Source organism: Pseudophryne corroboree, chromosome 1, assembly GCF_028390025.1.
Source record: "Pseudophryne corroboree isolate aPseCor3 chromosome 1, aPseCor3.hap2, whole genome shotgun sequence".
NCBI classification, from domain to species: domain Eukaryota; kingdom Metazoa; phylum Chordata; class Amphibia; order Anura; family Myobatrachidae; genus Pseudophryne; species Pseudophryne corroboree.
In genome coordinates, this window is record NC_086444.1 from 647428765 (window position 1) to 647451894 (window position 23130).

General features: G+C 44.9%; 1 long non-coding RNA gene across 1 annotated transcript; it reads left to right on the forward strand.

The window, feature by feature from the left end:
• Positions 1–2: 2 nt before the first annotated feature.
• Positions 3–22742, forward strand: LOC134931828 (uncharacterized). Its single transcript, XR_010179184.1, has 4 exons — positions 3–204; positions 574–650; positions 20767–21045; positions 22475–22742. It is a non-coding gene; the product is annotated as an uncharacterized LOC134931828 (long non-coding RNA).
• The last annotated feature ends 388 nt before the right edge of the window (positions 22743–23130 follow it).

Below are 23130 nucleotides of genomic sequence, written 5' to 3' on the forward strand. Positions count from 1 at the left end.
GGAATGGAGCAGTGAGAGGCATCAGAGAGCCGGAGAGCCGGATCACGGCGAGTGGTGAGCTCCTGTCAGCGCTGATGATCTGATCTGCTAATTCAGTCAAGTGCAGGAAGGAGGGAGAGTGCCCTTATCTGTTACACCAAAGCCAGGCAGAGGGCGGAGTAGCCAGGCCTAGAGAGACAGGAGGAGTCGGGGGAGTGACCAGAGGTGAGCAGCTGCCAGTAACACTAACCCCCACCTGCTCATTAACCCCGCACTCATCTACAAACTAGACAGTCATATTCACCCATAAGGAAAAGGTATTAAAACTGTATCCACGTATCTATCCTCACTTCTGCACTGTAATGACTTTGTAGGGCCCCAACAGTGCACTAACATTTAAATGATTACCCGGGTAATTATAAATCTTAATACGGTGTCAAATATTTTAAGTAATATATTCTTTTGTATTGCATGCAAAGTCTTATGTATAGGATGGAGCAAAGGGATGTTAGTATGCATTTTAAATGTCCCAGATGTATATGAATGTTTTCCGGAACTGTTGAATATCTGCTGACTCAAACCATATTGTTTCAGTGCAATAAAACTGTTATACTCACCTTGGGCTAGTTGTTCTGGAAGTAGACTTGATGGACCTGAGGGAGAGAAAACAGGTAAGGGAGTTACTGAGTTGTGTGAAAGTATTATCTGTATACCTATGATTACACATAATTAGCACGGCTTACCCAAACAAGCCAAGTGATACAAAACAATAGTTTGGGTAATATATAAGTAATAGTGGTACTCTCGATCAGTTACTATATATATATATATATATATATATATATATATATATATATATATATATATATATAAAGGGAGGGTAACATACAATAAGTACAACTTTCAATATTTTAGGCACCCTCCAAAATCCAACTCTTCCTCCCATACCCCCACATGTCTACTCACTTATTAGCGGTTATCATGCATTACCATGTAATTGATTGCCCTTTTAAAAAAACACCCGACTTCAGCCAAAATCCAACACAGCCACTGAACTTGGGCGTCATTACATCCGGCCGCATTTATTAAATTTGTAAACATACATAGCCATTCCTATACCCATAAAACCAATTACAAATAGACCACTAAAGATGTATAAGAAAAAATAAAAATGTAATAATAATAAAAATAAGTATATAGGGATAAATGGGAAAGGGAAAAAAAACACATGAAATAATAAGATTTTACTTACCGGTAAATCTATTTCTCGTAGTCCGTAGTGGATGCTGGGGACTCCGTAAGGACCATGGGGAATAGACGGGCTCCGCAGGAGACAGGGCACTTTAAGAAATAATTTGGATTCTGGTGTGTTCTGGCTCCTCCCTCTATGTCCCTCCTCCAGACCTCAGTTAGAGAAACTGTGCCCGGAAGAGCTGACAGTACAAGGAAAGGATTTTGGAATCCAGGGCAAGACTCATACCAGTCACACCAATCATACCGTATCACTCGTGATAAATATACCCAGTTAACAGTATAAACAACAACGGAGCATCAGATCAACCCTGATGCAACCACAACATAACCCTTATTTAAGCAATAACCATATACAAGCATTGCAGAAGAAGTCCGCACTTGGGACGGGCGCCCAGCATCCACTACGGACTACGAGAAATAGATTTACCGGTAAGTAAAATCTTATTTTCTCTAACGTCCTAGTGGATGCTGGGGACTCCGTAAGGACCATGGGAATTATACCAAAGCTCCCAAACGGGCGGGAGAGTGCGGATGACTCTGCAGCACCGAATGAGCAAACATAAGGTCCTCCTCAGCCAGGGTATCAAACTTGTAAAACCTTGCAAAAGTGTTCGAACCTGACCAAGTAGCTGCTCGGCAAAGCTGTAATGCCGAGACCCCTCGGGCAGCCGCCCAAGAAGAGCCCACCTTGCTTGTGGAGTGGGCTCTTACTGATTTTGGAAGCGGCAATCCAGCCGCAGAATGAGCCTGCTGAATCGTATTACAGATCCAGCGAGCAATAGTTTGCTTTAAAGCGGGAGCACCCAGCTTGTTGGGTGCATACAGGATAAACAGCGACTCAGTTTTCCTGACTCTAGCCGTTCTGGCTACATAAACCTTCAAAGCCCTGACTACATCTAGTAACTCGGAATCCTCCAAGTGACGAGTAGCCACAGGCACCACAATAGGTTGGTTCATATGAAAAGATGACACCACTTTTGGCAGAAATTGTGGACGGGTCCGAAATTCTGCCCTGTCCATATGGAAAAAACAGATAGGGGCTTTTATGTGACAAAGCCGCTAATTCTGACACACGCCTAGCTGAAGCCAAGGCTAATAGCATGACCACCTTCCACGTGAGAAATTTTAACTCCACGATTTTGAGTGGCTCAAACCAGTGTGACTTCAGGAAACTCAACACCACGTTAAGATCCCAAGGTGCCACTGGAGGCACAAAAGGGGGCTGAACATGCAGCACTCCCTTTACAACGTCTGAACTTCAAGAAGAGAAGCCAGTTCTTTTTGAAAGAAAATGGATAGGGCCGAAATCTGGACCGTAATGGAACCCAATTTCAGGCCCAAAGTCACTCCCGACTGTAGGAAGTGAAGGAAAACGGCCCAGCTGGAATTCCTCCGTAGGGGCATTCCTGGCCTCACACCAAGCAACATATTTTCGCCATATACGGTGATAATGTTGAGCCGTCACATCCTTCCTAGCCTCTATCAGCATAGGAATGACCTCATCCGGAATGCCTTTTCCTGCTAGGATCCGGCGTTCAACCGCCATGCCGTCAAACGCAGCCGCGGTAAGTCTAGGAACAGACAGGGCCCCTGTTGCACAAGTCCTGTCTTAGAGGCAGAGGCCACGGGTCCTCTGTGAGCATTTCTTGCAGATCTGGATACCAAGTCCTTCTTGGCCAATCCGGAACAAAGAGTATTGTTCTCACTCCTCTTTTCCTTATGATTCTCAGCACCTTGGGTATGAGAGGAAGAGGAGGAAATACATAAACCGACGGGAACACCCACGGTGTCACCAGTGCGTCCACAGCTATCGCCTGAGGGTCTCTTGACCTGGCGCAATATCTCTACAGCTTTTTGTTGAGGCGGGATGCCATCATGTCCACCTGTGGCAGTTCCCACCGACTTGCAATCTGCATGAAGACTTCTTGATGAAGTCCCCACTCTCCCGGGTGGAGGTCGTGCCTACTGAGGAAGTCTGCTTCCCAGTTGTCCACTCCCGGAATGAGCACTGCTGACAGTGCGCTTACGTGATTCTTCACCCAGCGAAGAATTCTGGTGGCTTTTACATCGCCACCATGCTCCTTGCGCCGCCTTGGCGGTTTACATGAGCCACTGCGGTGATATTGTCTGACTGAATCAGAACCGGTTGGTCGCGAAGCAGGGTCTCCGCTTGACTTAGGGCGTTGTATATGGCCCTTAGTTCCAGGATATTGATGTGAAGGCAAGTCTCCTGCCTTGACCACAGCCCTTGGAAATTTCTTCCCTGTGTGACTGCCCCCCACCCTTGGAGGCTTGCATCCGTGGTCACCAGGACCCAGTCCTGAATGCCGAATCTGCGACCTTCGAGAAGGTGAGCACTCTGCAGCCACCACAGGAGAGACATCCTGGCCCTGGGGGATAGGGTGATTAATCTGAAGATGTGATCCGGACCACTTGTCCAGTAAGTCCCATTGGACGGTCCTCGCATGGAACCTGCCGAAGGGAATGGCCTCGTATGATGCCACCCGAAGGACTCGAGTGGAGTGATGCACTGACACCTGTTTTGGTTTTAATAGATTCCTGACCAGTGTCACGAGCTCCTGAGCTCTCTCTACCGGGTGATAAACCCTTTTCTGGTCTGTGTCTAGGATCATGCCTAGGAGAGGCAGATGAGCTGTAGGAACCAACTGCGACTTTGGAATATATAGAATCCAGCCGTGTTGCCAATACACTTCCAGAGAAAGCGATACGCTGTTCAGCAACTGCTCTCTTGATCTCGCTTTTATGAGGAGATCGTCCAAGTACGTGATAATAGTGACACCTTGCTTTCGCAGGAGCACCATCATTTCCGCCATTACCTTGGTGAATAATCTCAAGGCCGTGGAGAGACCAAACGGCAACGTCTGAAATTGGTAATGACAATCCCGTACCGCAATCTTGAGGTACGCCTGATGAGGTGGATAAATGGGGACATGAAGGTATGCATCCTTTATGTCCTGAGTCACCATAAAATCTCTCCCTTTTAGGCTTGCAATGACCGCTCTTAGCGATTCCATCTTGAACTTGATCCTTTTCAGGTATATGTTCAGGTATTTAAATTCAATATGGGTCTGACCGAACCGTCTGGTTTCGGGACTACAACATGGTCGAATAATAACCCACTCCTTGTTGAAGGAGGGGAACCTTGACCACCACCTGTTGAAGATACAATTTGTGAATTGCAGTTAACACTGTTTCCCTCTCGTGGGGGAAGCTGGCAGGGCCGTCGGTGAAAGGGCATCTTCTCAAAATCCATCTTGTATCCCTGAGACACTTGTGCAGCTTCTTTCCTCTGCCCCCGTCTCTGGCAAGAAAGGACGCACCTCGGACTTTCTTGTTTCTTTATTCGAAAAGCTGCATTTTATAATGTCATGCTTTCCTAGGCTGTGCAGGAATATAAGGCAAAATATCAGAATTACCAGCTATAGCTGTGGAGACCAGGTCCGAGAACCCTTCTCCCCACAATCCTCAGCCTTCCATAAGCCTCTTAAGTCAGCATCATCTGTCCATTGCATATTTTACAGGACACGTCAAGCAGAAATCGACATAGCTTTGACTCTAGGACCCAGTATACTCATGCCTCTTTGGGTATGTTTTATATATACATATCTCTTAAGACAGCATCTTTAATATATATATATCTCTATATATACATATGTATATCTATATACATACTATGGTCTCAATCTCTGCTGATAAGGTACCTGTCCACGCTGCCACAGCGCTATAAACCCATGCCGACACAATCGCTGAGTAATGTACCAGAATGTGCACGCTATCTGCAGGATCCCTGAGAATAGCTGTTACGTCAGGGCTAACTTTTGGGCAAACGTGACACCCTAGGGGAAGATTCCCATCATATCCTGGCCCTAGTGGGGAAAGGATACTGCCTGAGAATTCTTTGTGGGAAACTGCAGTCTCTTGTCTGGAGATTCACGCTCTTTTTCTTCATGAGAGGAGGGAAATTTACCTCAGCTTTCTTCCCCTTAAACATGTGTACCCTTGTGTCAGGGACAGATGAGTCATCAGTGATATGCAAATAATCTTTTATTACAATAATCATATATTGAATACTTTTCTGCCATTTTGGCTGTAACTTTGCATTATCGTAGTCGACACTGGAGTCAATCTCCGTGTCGATATCAGTGTCTATTATTTTGGATAGTTAGCATTGAGAGACTCTGAAGGTCTCTGCGACATAGGGACAGACATGGGTAGATTCCCTGTCTGTTCTATAATCTTTTGTGCAATAAATTTACCTCAGCACTTTATTTCACATATCCAATCAGGTGTCGGCGTTGTCGACGGAGACACCCCTCACACACACATTTGCTCCATCTCCTCCTTAGGGGAGCCTTTTACCTCAGACATGTCGACACACACGTACCGACACACCACACACTCAGGGAATGCTCATCTGAAGACAATTCCCCCATAAGGCCCTTTGGAGAGACAGAGAGAGAGTATGCCAGCACACACCCCAGCGCTATTAACCCAGGAATAACACAGTAACTTAATGTTAACCCAGTAGCTGCTGTTTATATTGATTTTTGCGCCTAATTATGTGCCCCCCCCTCTCTTTTTACCCTCTTCTACCGTGTAACTGCAGGGGAGAGACTGGGGAGCTTCCTCTCAGCGGTGCTGTGGAGAAAAAACATGGCGCTGGTGAGTGCTGAGGAAGAAGCCCCGCCCCCTTAGCGGCAGGCTTCTGTCCCACGATTTTGTGTAAAATAATGGCGGGGGCTCATGCATATATACAGTGCCCAACTGTATATATGCTGCTTTTGCCAAGAGGTCTCTAATTGCTGCCCAGGGCGCCCCCCCCCCCCTGCACCCTACAGTGACCGGAGTGTGTGGGTTTAATGTGGGAGCAATGGCGCACAGCTGCAGTGCTGTGCGCTACCTCATATGAAGACTGGAGTCTTCTGCCGCCGCTTTTGACGTCTTCTTGCTTCTCACGCCGGCTTCTGGCTTCTGGCTCTGCGAGGGGGACGGCGGCGCGGCTCTGGGATCGGACGACGAAGGGTGCGTTCCTGTGTTCGATCCCTCTGGAGCTAATGGTGTCCAGTAGCCTAAGAAGCATGACCTATCCGCAGTTAGTAGGGCTGCTTCTCTCCCCTCAGTCCCACGTAGCAGAGAGTCTGTTGCCAGCAGATCTCTCTGAAAATAAAAAAATCCTAACAAAATACTTTCTATTTAGCAAGCTCAGTAGAGCTCACTAAGGTGCACCCAGCTCGTCCGGGCACAGATTCTAACTGGGGTCTGGAGGAGGGACATAGAGGGAGGAGCCAGAACACACCAGAATCCAAATTCTTTCTTAAAGTGCCCTGTCTCCTGTGGAGCCCGTCTATTCCCCATGGTCCTTACGGAGTCCCCAGCATCCACTAGGACGTTAGAGAAAATGTAATTGGAACCAGATGCATGGACCAGGAAGTGACAGCACTGTATGGTGAGTGGCTGTGCGTGGTCATGTTGTGTTCCTGATGCGTTTCGTCCTCAAAGTGGGTCTTTCCTCGAAGGGACTGGATCTGACCCAGTCTGCTACTTTTATCCCACATAACTACAGCCTCCATGATGATGTCTCTTGCTAAACCAACTGATTGATGTGACCTATATGTACATAAAGAAATGTATACTTAACTATACTAGAACATACTGCATAAAAATACAGGTATAAGAATAAATAAGCTAAGCACAAATGAATCAACTTATTACAAGCTAAATGCTAAACAAGAGATAATAATCCAGATATGCAAATATAAAAATACCTTAACCCTAAAGATAATTATGAATTAACTGGTAAAGAGAGGTGGTCTTATATATATATATATATATATATATATATATATATATATATACTTGAAATATTAATAGATGGTGATATACAGTACAGTATGGGACTGAACAAGAGATTATTTTGATGTAATTGATAAATATGTTAGCAGTACAACTACAACTAACTCAACAAATGGGGATATGTTCTCTTATGAAGGAAAACAAAAGTGTATTGATGGTCAGAATCTAATTAAATTTTTATGGTGGTGGATTCTCGCAGTGGGTGTGAACTCTCAGAGGAATCCCCCACCACAACAAAACCAATAATGCAAATAAGAAAAACAAAAAAAAATTGATTTTAATTATTCCATTTGCATGCAATTCTGTCATTGAGGCATGCAGGTAAGAGTTTGTGTAATCTAAAGATCCACATGATCTCAGCTTGACAGACACTGCGGAACTTACTGTATCCCTCCTCTTTTGGTGCTCTCAATTATGTCAACATGATTCTCAGACCCCCAGGATACTGATTGTAAGACTCTGTAAATGTGAAACAACACTACTACTGTAAATACAATATTTCTTTTGTATTATATAAAACTTATTTTAAGGGATCTGTTGACATATCCCACATACTGTAATCCATATGTACCGTGGAGAACATAGATGACATAGGTACTTTCCCAATTGATATATTGTTTGATAGAGAAGCTCTCCAAAGAGTTTTCAGATGAAAATCTTTTATCAGTAATATGTGAACTTGTCAGACATACAGATATATGACATCTATAACACCCACTTGGCTTAGGTGGTAATCAAGAAGTCAGAATCAGAATCAGAATCAGGTTTATTGGCCAGGTATACTTGCGTTTACTAGGAATTTGTCTTCGGTTTGCTTTACAACAGCCAAGTAGGTAACAGATAAGCAGGTGGGGGGGTAAGCTAAGTCACACAGATAGGTATACGGTAGGAACACAAGTGAGTTACATGTACGTCTAGTCAGTCAATGTTCAGGAGTTCAGCAGGCGTACCGCTTGGGGAAAGAAACTTTTGAGGCTTCTGGTGGACCTGGCGGGGACGGCCCTGTAACGCCTGCCTGAAGGAAGCAAGTTAAACATGCTGTGGCCGGGGTCTAGCTGGTCTTTTACTATCTTCATTGCCCGCTTTTTAGCTCTGGACAAGTACAGGTCCTGGACTGAGGGAAGGTCGGCCCCGATGATCTTCTCTGCGGTTCTGACCACCTTTTGGAGCCTGCATCTGTCCCTCGCGCTGGCGGAGCTGTACCATACGAGTATCGAGGAGCACAGTACCGACTCCACAATCGCGGAGTAGAAGAGGAGCAGAAGCTTCTGTGGGATGTTGAACTTCCTTAGTTGCCTGAGAAAGAATAACCTCTGCTGCGCTTTCCCAACAGTGGCGTCAGCGTTGGACCCCCATTTAAGGTCCCGGGAGATTGTGGTCCCTAGAAACTTGAAGGAGTCCACTAGCGATACCACACTGTCAGCAAACGTTAGCGGAGGTGCACTAGATGACTTCTTCCTGAAGTCCACTATCATCTCGACAGTTTTGAGGGGGTTGAGCTCGAGGTTGTTGTGGATGCACCACTGGGCCAGCCGGTCTACTTCCCATCTATAGGCCGATTCGTCGCCATCCTTAATGAGGCCGATGACGGTGGTGTCATCGGCGAATTCGATGATCCTTACTGATTGCGCCTCTGAGGTACAGTCATTTGTGTACAGGGAGAAGAGCAGGGGTGAGAGGACACAGCCCTGAGGGGCCCCTGTACTAATGGGCCGCGCTTGAGAGGTGAATTCCCCTGCTTTTACCACCTGTGTCCTATCTGTCAGGAAGTCTATTATCCAGAAACAGGTAGCTTCTGGGACCCCTAGGCGAAGTAATTTGGGGTGGAGGATGCTGGGGACGATTGTATTGAAGGCCGAGCTGAAATCGACAAACAGGACCCTCGCGTAGCTACCGGGAAGGTCTAGGTGCTGTAGAATGTAGTGCAGGCCCAGGTTGACTGCATCCTCGACACACCGATTTGAGCGATAGGCGAACTGCAGGGGGTCCAGTTGGGGGCCAGTCAGTTTTCAGGTGATTCAAAACCAGACGCTCAAACGTTTTCATGACCACAGACGTCAGTGCTATCGGCCTGTAGTCGTTCAGGTTCGTGATAGTGGGTTTCTTGGGGACCGGGACTATAGTAGACCTTTTGAGGCAGGAAGGGACTTTCTGTAGCTCCAGCGATTTATTGAAGATCTTGGTGAATATGGGGGCGAGCTGACCCGCACATGCTCTTAGGGCAGATGGTGACACTCCGTCAGGACCCGGAGCTTTCCTGGTTTTGGCCCTTTTGAACAATGCCTCCACCTCTTCTTGGGTGACTTGCAGTGCCTGGGGTTGGCCGTCTGTGTTCGGGGCATCGTAGAGGTGATTGTTTGGGTTGCAGGGGACTTCTTTTGCGAACCTGCAATAAAAGTGGTTCAGTTCATCTGCAAGGTCTTGGTGCATGGCGGTGGACTTTGATGTTTTCCTATAGTTGGTTATGGATTGCATTCCTTTCCATACAGATACGGGGTCATTGGTGGAGAGATCGTTTGTCAGCTTGTCCGAGAACCGCTTTTTTGCTAGCCTGATTCCTTTAGTCAGAGAGTTCCTAGTACGGTTGTATAGTGCTCTGTCACCGCTGCTATAGGCCTCCTCTTTGGCTCGACGAAGTTGCCTGAACTGGGCATTGAACCAGGGCTTGTTGTTGTTGTAAATGCGGTAAGTCTTGGTAGGTACACACATGTCCTCACAGTAGCTGATGTAGGATGTGACAGTGTCTGTCAAGTCATTCAGGTCGGTTGCCGAGGCTTCAAAGACCCCCCATTCCGTGCAGTCAAAGCAGGCCTGGAGCTTCATCTTGGCCTCACTGGTCCATTTCTTAACAGTCCCAACGATAGTTAAGGTTAAGTTAAGATAGTTAGGTATAGTTAAGATAGTTAGGTGATAGTTCTGTCTCAGAACACTGGGTGCTAGTATGTTCTTAAGATTCCAGTTATGTTTGAAAATAAGTGTAGCACCTTGATCAATTATGGTACTCAGGGGGACATTTACTAAGCAGTGATAAGAGCGGAGAAGTGAGCCAGTGGAGACATTGCCTCATCAACCAATCAGCAGCTCTGTATCATTTTATAGTATGCAAATTATAGATGTTACTTCAGTGCTGATTGGTTGCCATGGGCAACTTCTCCACTGGCTCACATCTCCGCTCTTATCACTGCTTAGTAAATGTCCCCCTAAGTGTAGGATCTGTTTTTAATAAAGCATATAATTTCCTCAAAACGTTTTTGATAATTTCTGCTTTACTGTTACAATTTGGAGCATTCAGATGTCTTTGTTTCGGAGCTTAGTTTTGAACTCTGCATTAACTAATTATCATGGCCAAGGTTGTTTCTTGGGCTGGGCGAGCCGTGCAATTGTGTATTATGGTGCAGGGGGCATTATTGTGTGGGGTATATTATGGTGCAGAGGTCATTATTTTGTGGGGCATATTATGGTGCAGGGGGAATTATTGTGTGGGGCATATTATGGTGCTGGGGGCATTACTGTGTGGGGCATATTATGGTGCAGGGGCATTACTGTGTGGTGTGTACTATGGGTATACTATGGTGCAAGGGGCATTACTGTGTGTGGCATAATATGGTAGAATTATTTTCTTACCTGTAAAGTAGTCTTTTCCTGCAAGATCACACCCATTTTAGTGAGGCCACATCCACTTTAGTAAGACCACACTCCCTTTTTGGGAGGCGCATGCAAAATTAACTTTTTATTATGTCTATGGGGGGGGGACATTTTTTTTACTGTTCGCACTGGTAGCCAAAATGTCTAGAAATGTCTCTGATCATGGCCATGGGTGTAACTATAGTGAGAGTAAGCAGTGTCATTGCTATGGGGCCCAGGGGCTTAGGGGGCATACCAACTTCCCAGATTTGCCTGCTAAGCAAATGGGCCTAATTCATTGCCCAGGCTGAATTGTGTGGCATTACATTTTCAGTGAGAGGAGTGTATAGTTGATGCTATACTGTAAAGGGGGCACTGTAATGTGGCATGATTTGACCTCTTTGAGAAAGCTCCATTATTGAGCGAAATGCCTTACAGAAGACACCTGCAGGCCATCTATTTGGGTGTTACGAGAGACCGGACATCATACCAAAGCTAACCAGTGGGTTGGAAGTATGAGCGGTGCAGCATTGAAGGTGTACAGAGACGTCCGGGCACACCTCAGCAGGCTCCTTCCGTGCTGCGGTGTCCGGGTAAGCAGTGTACAATCAGCTCAAGTGGGCCAACTCACCTGCCTTACAACTGCTGGCTAGTACTCCCTCCGCTCATCGGTTTGATCAAAAGAGGACTTCCACAGAACAGTGCATCCGGCTCTGGAGCTTAATTGCCGGTAATAATTATGCGGCCCTCTGCTCAAGTTCTATAGCTGATCCTAATAACAAGAAGGTTTTACCTGTACTATTGCCTCCACAAAGGTGATACTAGTATTGGGACATATTCGTTGGCATCAGCCTTATTCATTTTTATTGAAATCCAGAAGCAACATTGCATATATTTCATCCAATGATTGAAAAATAATATATATAAAGTACATATATCTGATTCAATTTGTGTACATATGTTAATTGATCCACCTTTCCTAGAAATAAGATTTTGTTTCAATTGATGTTTGATATACTGATACTAGTTGAGAAATATGTATTTTGTAATTTTAGGATTTTTTTATATTATGGCTTATTGTTGAATATGATATATACATTAATAGTGCTATTTTAGCAGAAATTTTATTTTGTGGTTATATTGTTCACCCACACCAGTGCATATTTGAGATAATCAGCGCAAGGTGATTCATTCTTTATAATTTGACATGGAGGCTACTACAATATGACACAATATAAACTAGATGGCACTTTAATGTGTCATAATCTGCAATATGAAATGGAGACACCACAGTGTGGCATAATATGAAATGTGGCCCTGCAATGTGGCATAATTTAAACTGGAGGGCACTCTACTGTGGAACAGTATGAGCAGGGGGCACTGCAATGTGGCATAGTAAGAAATGTGGACACTATGTCATAATGTGAATTGGGGATACTGTATGGCATAGTGTGTACTGGCAGCACTACAATTTGGCATCAGGAAAACTTGGGGAACTACGATGGTTCATAAAATAAACTTGGCACTGCTGTGGGGCATAATATTATCGAGGGCACTACTCAGGTTCATAAAATGAACTAGGGCACTATTATGGGGCATAAAATGTTTCTCCTGTGGAGCGGTGTCTCTCAAGAAGAATTGTTACAAGGGCCCTTCAATATGTTGCTATAGGGCCCACAAAGTTCTGGTTATGCCATAATTCATGGCTCACAAATATTTTAGGTAACATAGAAACATAGAAACATAGAATTTGTCGGCAGATAAGAACCACTTGGCCCATCTAGTCTGCCCCTTTTTTTTTTTTTTTTATATTTTTTATCTCTAACCTTATTTGATCCTTATTTCTTTGTAAGGATATCCTTATGTCTATCCCATGCATGTTTAAATTGCTCTACTGTCTTAGCCTCTACCACCTCTGATGGGAGGCTATTCCACTTGTCCACTACCCGTTCTGTGAAATATTTTTTCCGCAAATTTCCCCTGAACCTCCCCCCCTCCAGTCTCAGTGCATGTCCTCGTGTCCTTTTGCTTCTCTTCATTTGGAGAATGTTTCCCTCCTGGACTTTGTTGAAACCCTTGATATATTTGAAAGTTTCTATCATGTCCCCCCTTTCCCTTCTCTGCTCCAAACTATACATATTGAGATTTCTTAGTCTTTCTGGGTATGTTTTGTGATGTAGGCCATGCACCATTTTAGTTGCCCTCCTTTGTACAGTTTCTAATGTATTAATATCCTTTTGAAGATATGGCCTCCAGAACTGAATACAGTATTCTAGATGAGGCCGTACCAATGACCTATACAGTGGCATTATTACTTCTTTCTGCTGCCGATTCCTCTCCCAATGCAGCCAAGCATCTGACTAGCTTTCCTCATTGCCTTGTTACATTGCTTACCTGCCTTTAAGTCATCTGAAATAGTAACTCCTAGATCCCTTTCCTCCTCAGTAGTTTCCAGTATAGTGCCATTAATACTGTGTTTAGCTTTAGGATTTTTGAGACCCAAGTGCATGATTTTGCATTTTTTGGCATTAAACTGTAATTGCCAGACTCTTGACCATTCCTCTAGTCTACCTAGATCCTCAATCATTTGTTTTACCCCACCTGGTGTGTCTACCCTGTTGCATACCTTTGTGTCATCTGCAAAAAGGCATACTTTCCCTTTAATGCCATTTGCAATGTCACCAATAAATATATTAAAAAGCACTGGTCCAAGTACAGATCCCTGGGGTACTCCACTGGTAACATTTCCCTCCTGTGAATGCACTCCATTTACCACAACTCTCTGTTTTCTATCCTTCAACCAAGATCTTATCCATTCAATAATCCTAATATCCAATCCCAAACTTTCAAGTTTATTTAGCAGTCTGCGATGTGGAACTGTGTCAAAAGCCTTACTAAAGTCTAGATAAGCTATATCCATGGCTCCACCTTTATCCATCACTTTAGTCACACAATCAAAAAAGTCAATAAGATTTGTTTGACATGATCTCCCCCCAGTGAATCCATGCTGTTTGGGATCCAGTAAATTGCCGGATTTGAGATAATCTACAACTCTTTCTTTTAAGAGTGTTTCCATCAATTTCCCTACTACTGATGTAAGACTCACTGGTCTGTAGTTGTTTGCCTCTTCCTTGCTTCCACTTTTGTGCAGTGGGACTACATTTGCTCTTTTCCAGTCCCCTGGAATTACTCCTGTAGCTAATGACTGGTTGAATAATTCTGTCAATGGTGCTACCAGCACCTCTTTAAGTTCTTTTAGTATCCTTGGATGTATCCCATCTGGCCCCATAGATTTGTCCACTTTCAGCTTTGAGAGTTCTGTTAGGACCTTCTCCTCTGTAAATGTACTTGTTTCATTTTCCTGAATATCCCTGCAACTTAACTGTGGCCCCTTCCCCTCTCTTTCAGTAGTAAATACTGAGCAAAAATAATCATTAAGATGATCTGCTATTAAATTGTCTCCTTCAACAAGACTCCCAGTGTCCGTCTTTAGTTTTATAATTCCGCCTTTTGTTTTTCTCTTTTCGCTTATATACCTAAAAAAAAGTTTTGCCTCCTTTACCCACTGACTGGGCCATTTTCTCCTCCGCTTGTGCCTTTGCACATCTGATAACCTTCTTTGTCTCCTTCTGTCTAACAAGATATATCTTTTTGTCTTCATTTTTTTGTGTCTGCTTATATTTCCTAAAAGCCATCTTTTTTGCTCTCACAATATTTGCTACTTCTTTTGCAAACCACACTGGCTTCCTTTTCCTTGTGTTTTTCCTAACCGTTTTGATACAAAGGTCTGTTGCCTTCAATATTGCACATCTGAATGTTTCCCACCTCTCCTGCACTGTTTCCAAGTTCCTCCACTCTGCCAAAGAATCGCTTACACATTTTCCCATCCCTACAAAATCAGCCTTCCTAAAATCCAACACCTTTGTTTTTGTATGGGACGAGTCAGTCTCTGTCTTAATGCTGAACCATACTGCTTGATGATCACTGGATCCCAGGTTTTCACCCACTTTTACGTCCGATAATCTGTCTCCATTTGTAAGTATTAAGTCTAATATTGCGTCTTTCCGAGTGGGCTCCCTCACCAATTGGTGGAGGGATGCTCCCTGAAGAGAATTTAAAATGTTCCTACTTCTAGTGGAACTAGCAACAGACACCTCCCAGTTTACATCAGGAAGATTAAAGTCTCCCATGATTATTACCTCTCCTTTTAATGCCATTTTAGTTATGTCCTGCAATAGGTTCATGTCAAGTTCCTCTTCCTGACCTGGTGGCCTGTATATCACGCCAATACGAATAATCAACTTTTCCCCTGTTTCTATGGTCACCCAAAGGGCCTCAGTTTTTTCTTCAATACTTTGTATTAATGTAGTATTTATGGTATTTTTTACATACATTGCTACCCCTCCTCCGATTTTTCCAATTCTGTCCTTCCTAAATAGAGTATATCCCGGTATAGCTATGTCCCAGTCATGATTTTCATTGTACCATGACTCTGTAATTGCCACAATGTCTAGATCATCCCTTGTCATTATTGCAGTTAGTTCTGGGATTTTATTTCCTAAGCTCCTTGCATTTGCACACATAGCTTTTAGAGTTTTGTTTGTGCTTTTTCTGTTCCTAGCTATGTTCTTCTCTCTGACTATTTTTATTTGGTTTTGATCTGAATTATCTTCTGTTGCTGTGGATATGCTTCCTATTCCCTTTGCCTGCAGAAACAATACCTCTGTGTTGGGGGAGCAGATTTCTTTATTCCTGTTTGGTTCACTGCCCCCCTTTGTTAGTTTAAATAGTTCTTGATGAAGCATCCAAACTGTTCAGTTAGTATTCTCGTTCCCCTTGAAGATGGGTGCAGGCCGTCACTTTTGTATAAGCTCCTATCTTGCCAGATGGTGTGACTGTGGCCTATAAATCCAAATCTCTCCTCATTGCACCATGTCCTTAGCCAAACATTGAAGTTTCTGATGCAATGAGTTCTGTCTTCCCCTCTGTGTACTGGCAATACTTCTGAAAAAGATACAGTGGTTGCCACCTGCTTCAGAGCAGTCCCTAACTTCCTAAATTCATCTTTTACAGCCATGAGTTCAGCATTTGCCAGGTCATTTGTCCCTAGGTGGACAATGACATCCACCTCCCCATCTTTTCTTGCTGCCTTCACAATTCTTAGCATGCGCTCTTTATCCCTTGGAGCTGTGGCTCCAGGTAAGCACCTTACTTGTTTCTCTACTTCATTTGCATTTCCCAGATGTATTCCTCTAATAATAGAATCTCCCAAGAGAAGTGCAGTCCTTTTTGGAGATGCAATTTTCCTGTTCCATTTCCTGTTCCTATAGTTGGTCGATGTCCCCATATCCTCCTGTTCTGTAGTGCCTCTATTTGTTGTATCTTCCAGCCCTGCAAGAGTAGCATACGAGTTTTGCAGTGTCACCGCTTGCGGGAGGTGTCTGTGTCCCTCTGGAAATCTCTGCCCTTGAGAGCCCACAGTAGTCCAGGCAGAATGTCTTCTGGTGGCTCTCTGAGGCAGTGGAGGCTTCAAAGACACAGACATCCTACAAATCTCAGCATGCAGTTTTGCTATCTCCTCCTTCAGCAGAGAAAATTGCTCACAGATTGGACAGCAGCCGAGTCTCCACACTGCCTCTTTCCAAACAAATGCTTTACATCCATTGCACTGCACAAGGCCAAACATTGTATCAGATGTTAATGGTATTGCAAATTTGTGTGTCACTTGGTGTATTTTAAAACTCACCTGTTGCTGTATTCTAACTCACTTAATAAGCCAAGCCTCACTTTATAATGCACGCCTCTCACAATGAGCACGCTCACTGAGTCTGGTCACTGTTTATATAGTTTCTCAGGTAGCTGTTCTATTCAGCCCCTCCTCCTAATCACTTCACACCTAGATTCAGCCCCTCCTCCTCCTAGTTTCTCTTCACACTCTAAGAAAGCACAAGTGAAAGCACAGAGACAAACACAGCCAAATTCTCACTACTTTTTCCCACAATATTACAATCCCTATATGGATAGACAGAGAATACTCACCTGCTGCTGTTTTCAAACTCACTTAATAAGCCAAGCCTCACTTTATAATGCACGCCTCTCACAATGAATATCTATTCCACAAGTTAAATGACATATTATAGAAGAGGCTGTCCAATTATAAGCAGTTTGACTTTGCTAAGGAGAGTTCTATAATAAAATTCAGGTACAGCAGAACATTAATTTGCTGAGTATTTAAAAATCCATGTTTCAAGGATATCCATGCTAGAGCATAGGTGACTTAGTACTACAGTCAATTTGATTTAACCATTTGTGCTGTAGCATGGGTACCCATTAAACCTGATCAGTTAGGGTGGCTTGAGAAGCACATTTTTGAACCACTGAGATAGCTAATTAAATGAGTGACTGCTGATGTGGCTTGAAATTAGAGATGTACGCTGACGTCTGTATTTTGGTTTTGGATCTGTTTTAACTTTATGGTTCTGGTTTTGACAGTGGTGCAAGTAGAAATATTTTCTTACTGGTACTGAGTGCCAAGAAATGGGCGTGGTCATGTGGTGTGGGGGCGTGACCACATCTTGCTGGTGGGAGTTGCTACATGACACTAGCGGTGTGGCCAAACGACACAGCCCCTTTTTTGGTGGAAATCTGGAGGCAAGGCTAAAAATATATAGTAATGCTTCCAGTATAATAGAAATATATAGTGATACCTCCAGTATAATATAAATATATAGTAATGCCCCCAATTTAATAACAATATATAGTAATGCCTCCATTATAATAGAAATATATAGTAATGCCCCCAATTTAATAACAATATATAGTAATACCTCCATTATAACAGGATCATACAGCCACTGTCGTACTCCCAGTAACCCTGACAAATTGGGAGGAGCTGTGATGCTACCAAGCACCATGGTCTTGTTGCTTTGTGGCACATTATAATTGTGGTAATGGCAAAGTGTGTGGCAGGTGGTACCCGCTGCCAAATTCTTAAGGGTACTCCGTACCCGAGCATACCCGCATAATTGCACCGCTGGGTTTTGACAAAACCGCTCTCGTGTGTTTTGGTTTTGGTTTTGGATCTGTATTTATTTTTTCACATTGATGAAACAGCTAAAATCACATCATTTAGGCCTTTTTTTTTTCTAACGGAGTATTTATTACTCAATAACAGTCATTCACAGTCAATTTTGACCAATCCACAGCTCACAATATTGCTCACTAATATAGGCCAAAGGCTGCTGGCTAAACGAAGTAACAGAGCAGAGGCACAGACACATGGCACTTTAAGAATATAGCTCATCTATGGAACAATGCAGAACAGCAGTGGCAGACAGGATGGCAGTTTAATAAAATTATATTTTGTTTAGAACACTGCGACTCTCAGCATTTTTAGCAATGTTGGGGCCCAACTCAGCATGGTACGCTGAAGCGCGGAAATCGCAATTCGCAATTTCCGCACTTCAGTGAGGACTTAAACTGCAATTGCATTTGATAGTAGTTTAAGAGCCAGCGGGGGGAGGTCACAGGGCGGTGTTTCAGCGTTTTTGGGGAATCAACGCGGCATTGGGGTGAACGCAGTCCAGACAATGGAGATGCGTCTGTACCATTTGCGGGGCAGGCTTCGGCGGCTGCGTTACATCACACACAGCCGCTGCGACCCAAAACATGGCAGCATGGCGACAGGGCTACCCTAAAGATGCAAGTGATTCATTGTGTAGCGATGCGCTTGCATTTTAGCATGCAGGAGACCTGGCATACAGGGCGGCTTTCACTAAACTACAACTCACGCTGAATCTGCCCTTGTTGCCTAAAACTACTGTAAAGGGGGGTACTCAAGGAGTGATCGCTGCTTAAAATCTAAACAATCTGACTAGATTGCTTAGGTTTTAAGCAGCAATCACTCATGTGTACCCCTCCCAGCGATAGGGCTGCGCATTGCTATCGCTGGTGCTAGATTGGCCTACATGCAGGCTGAATCTAGCAGGTCACTCATTTCACCCACTGTGCTCAGCAAACATCTCCCCCTAGATCTGCCCGTAAATACGGGCCTCAAGAAACAAAGTCATTGTACAGTATCATTTCTAATCTAAGGTGGGACGGAGCACTTTCATTGTTGCTAATGAGCACAGAGCAGAACGTTTACAATGCAGTTGTTTGAATTATGTCCTTAATGCAAATAGAGAGAAAATGAGTTATTGTCTTAGGGCAGGTGCACAAGGTCAGTGCTAGTCTGTAGAACAATATAGATATTATGTTCCAAAAGTATCATACATTTTATTATACAGTAAATATCCTGTATTTGGTTTAAATAAAGGTAACAGTAAAGAGCAAGATGACAGTATTCAGAATCAGAGTTAAGAGGCCACTATATAGTAAGTTTCTGTGTTCCACTGGGATCCGGTCGTTAGGTCGACAGTAAGTAGGTCAACACTGTCTAGGTCGACCACTATTGGTCAACAGTAAGTAGGTCGACATGGTTTCTAGGTTGACAGGGATTCTAGGTCGACAGTTCTAGGTCGACATGACAAAAGGTCGACATGAGTTTTTCACATTTTTTTTCATACTTTACGATCCACGTGGACTACAATTGGGAGTGGTAACCTGCCCGAAGCCCGCGAGCCATGCGAGGGGACACAGTGCACTAATTGGGGATCCTGGTCACTGTACGAAGAAAATGACACCAAAAAAAGTAAAAAAAAACTCATGTCGACCTTTTCTCATGTCGACCTAGAGTCCCTGTCAACCTAGAAACCATGTCGACCTACTTACTGTCGTCCAATAGTGGTCCACCTAGACACTGTCGACCTAAGTCTATTCTACCTAACATACCACATCCGTTCCACTATGGTGATTTTACACACTTGCCATTCCTTGACTGCCATGAAAATATATGCTGTGCTGGTGCAAATGCTGCTGCACTCCGTTCCGATTCCCTCCGCTGTACCTGACCACAGAGATTGCAAGCATCTGTGCGCTCTGGATACGGGTTCACTATTATCAGTGCAGTCACCTTCCCCTGTGCACTCTCTGATGCTGTCGCGTTCTCCCTTGTCTGCTCTCTGCTGCTCATTGCAGCTGAGTGGGGGGAGTGCGTACTAATTACTCGAGCCTGATGGAGGGGCCCGGGGTAGGGGGGGCCCCATGCCCCCCCTACCCAGGGCCCCTCCATCAGGCTCGAGTAATTAGTACGCACTCCCCCCACTGCCACCATCTGCACCACACTCTTACCTGTCAGCAGCATGCTGCTGTGTGCTGGCTAGGTTGTGGTGCAGGGAGACTGCTGTCACTTAGCAGCATTCTCTTTTGCCTTTGCGAGCAGGTATGAAGGGGAGCGGACACACTAATCGCATCCTCCTCTGGATCAAGACAGAAGAGTGGGGTTGGTATTTAAAGAATAATTCCTATTACCCTATACTCTGTGACATGCCACCAGCTCCAGATTATCTACACAACGTGATTCACTGTTCCTACAAGAAGAGTTGTGCTGCTTCTTCATGTGGATGCAAGCGTAATGGACTGTCCTGTTTAATAGCTTCTGGTGAGTGCAAAATCAGAGGTTGCGATAACTACTACCCCACTGCCGACAGTGAAAAAGATAATAAATTACTGTTTGTCCTTTAACAAGGTGACTCCTGTAATTCACATAACTTAAAATAATTTAAGTACAGTAATTATTTCCTTGATTTTTTAATTGTGTAAATAATTTCTAACATCAAAATCACAAGAGAAATGGTTGTGTTGTAGTATACTAGTGAAAAATAGTTTCATTTGAAAAATATAAATAAAAGCATTATCCATCTCTAAAAAGCATAAATTAGTTTATTTTTGCCTTAAGTAGCCAGTCCTCCATCTTAGAATCTGTTTGTGGATGGGTTCCTGTGGTGTTTTCTTGTCTGATTTTGTATATGTCATTCAGCAAGAAAACTAAGCTAGAAACTTTTCTATTCATGAAGCAATGAAAAGAGTGGAGAAGTAAGCCAGTGGAGAAATTGCTCATGGCAACCAATCACTTCTCTTCCCTCCCACCTTCAGAGGAGTCAGTATAAGCACGACATCATCATGCACAGCCGAACACCATTCTGGGTCCGGGCGTGGCTGCGGTGCAAAGAAGAACAAGGAGCCGCAGCAACAGCCCCAGCATGGCATTGGGCGACGGCGCGTGGTGTACTACACGCTGCCCTCCGCCCGCCAACAAGCAACCAGCCTGCCTGTCTGAGCCCCTGTCCCTGGATCCCGGCCCCAGCAGCAGAAAGGCACACAGCCAGCTACAGCATCAAGACTGCAGGGAGAGTGCTGCCCCCTCTGGCCAGGGTGAGTGTATACATGCCCTGGTTGACTCTTACTCTCTCTCTCTCTCTCTCTCTCTCTCTGCGTCCTCTCTCTCTCTTTCTGTCTGTTCTCTCTCTCTCTCTGTCCTCTCTCTTTGTGTCCTCCCTCTCTCTCTCTCTCTCTCTCTCTCTCTCTTTCTCTCCCTCCCTCACTATCCTCTCTCTTTGTGCCCCCCTTTCTCTCCCTCTCTCTGTCCATTCTCTCGCCCTCCATCCCCCCTCTCACTTCCCCCTCTCTCTCTCTGTCCTCTCTCTCTGTGCTCCCCCCTTTCTCTCCCTCTCTCTGTCCTTTCTCTCAACCCTCCATCCCCCTCCCACCCGCCCTCTCTCTCTCTCTCTGTCCTCACCCCCTCTCTCTTTTTGTCCTCAACCCCTCTCTCTCTCTCGTTCTCACCTCTCTTTCTTTTGTCCTCACCCCCCTCTCTTGTCCCCACCTCTCTCTCAATCTCGTTCCTGACTCTCTCTCATCCTCACCTCACTTTCTCTCATCCCCACCTCTTTCTTGTCCTCTCCTCTTGCTCTCTCTCGTCCTCACCTCTCGCTCTCTCTCGTCCTCACCTCTCACTCTCTCTCATCCTAACCTCTCTCTCTCGTCCTGACCTCTCTCTCTCAGGTCCTGACCTCTCTCTTTGCCCACACCTCGTTCTTGACTCTCTCTCATCCTCACCTCACTTTCTCTCGTCCCCTCCTCTCTCTTGTCCTCACCTCTCTCTCACTCTCTACCCACACCTCTCGCTCTCTCTCATCCCTACCTCTCTCTTTTTCTTTCTCTCTCTCTCGTCCACCAATTTTTATTATCCCCACCTCTCTCTCTGTCTTGTTCCTGAGTTAATCTCATCCTCACCTCTTTCTCTCATCCTCACCTCTCTTTCTCTTATCCTCACCTCTCTTTCTCTCGTCCTCACCTCTCTTTCTCTCACCCTCACCTCTCTCTCTCTTGTCATCACCTCACTCTCTCTCATCCCCACCTCTCTCTCACTCTGCCTCTCTTGCCCTCTCTCTCTTTGTCCACACATCTCTCTTTTCCCCACCTACTCTCTCTCTCATCTCCACATACTCTCTCTCTCTTGTCCTCACCTCTCTCACTCTCTCTCTACTCACCCCTGGCGAGGGTGAGTGTGGGTGTATACATGCCCTGTGACCTGGTTGACTATTACTGTGTCTCTCGGTCTGTCTTCTCTGTTCTCTCTCTCTCTGTCTGCCCCTCTCTCTCTCACACACTCACTGCCCTATCTCTCTCTCTGCCCCCCTTTCTCTCCTTCTCTGTCCTTTCTCTTGCCTTCCCCCCTCTATCTCTGTCCTCACCCCCTCTCTCTCTTTTTGTCCTCAACCCCTCTCTCTCTTGTTCTCGCCTCTCTCTTTTGTCCTCACCCCCCTCTCTCTTTCTCTTGTCCTCACCCCTCTCTCTCTAGTTATAGTGTTCAGCATTCTTTGAGTGGCCGCGGGGGAGAGAAGTCCTAGGAGCAGCAGCACGGCATTGGGCGTTGGTGTATGGTACTACACGCAGTCGCGCACAAGCCCCCGGTCTGCAGCCTGCCTGACTGAGCCCCTGGTGAAGAGACCCATTACCCACGCAGTCCTGGATCCCAGCCCAAGCAGCACCACAGCACAGGGCCAGCTGTAGCATCAGCATCATACTGGTAGTGTCCTACATGTATGCATCAATGATATGGGATCAAGGGAAAATAAGGTATATCAGAAATTGTTCCGTTTCTCCTGCCTACTTGTGTGCCATGTGGCAGTGAACAAATGGGTGAGCGCACTGAGAATGGAGTGGATTTCTGAAAAGAAAATAGTTGACAATTGAATCTGCTTTTGCCTGAGTAAATCCCCAGTGACACCTGTTGGCATTACCAGCAAAGGGGAAACTGGAGACCCTCTTGCAATGAGAGTTCAAATAGAAAAGATAGGTGGAAAGATATAGTAATAGGTCCCAAATAGTATAAAAGATGGTAAATGCTTAAGGCCCAGCTGTGGCGAGATAAATATATGCACGGGTCACACAAGGTTGCAATAGCTGTGAGGTCAGGTAGTGTAGCACACTAATTGAATCATCAAATTGGTTCCT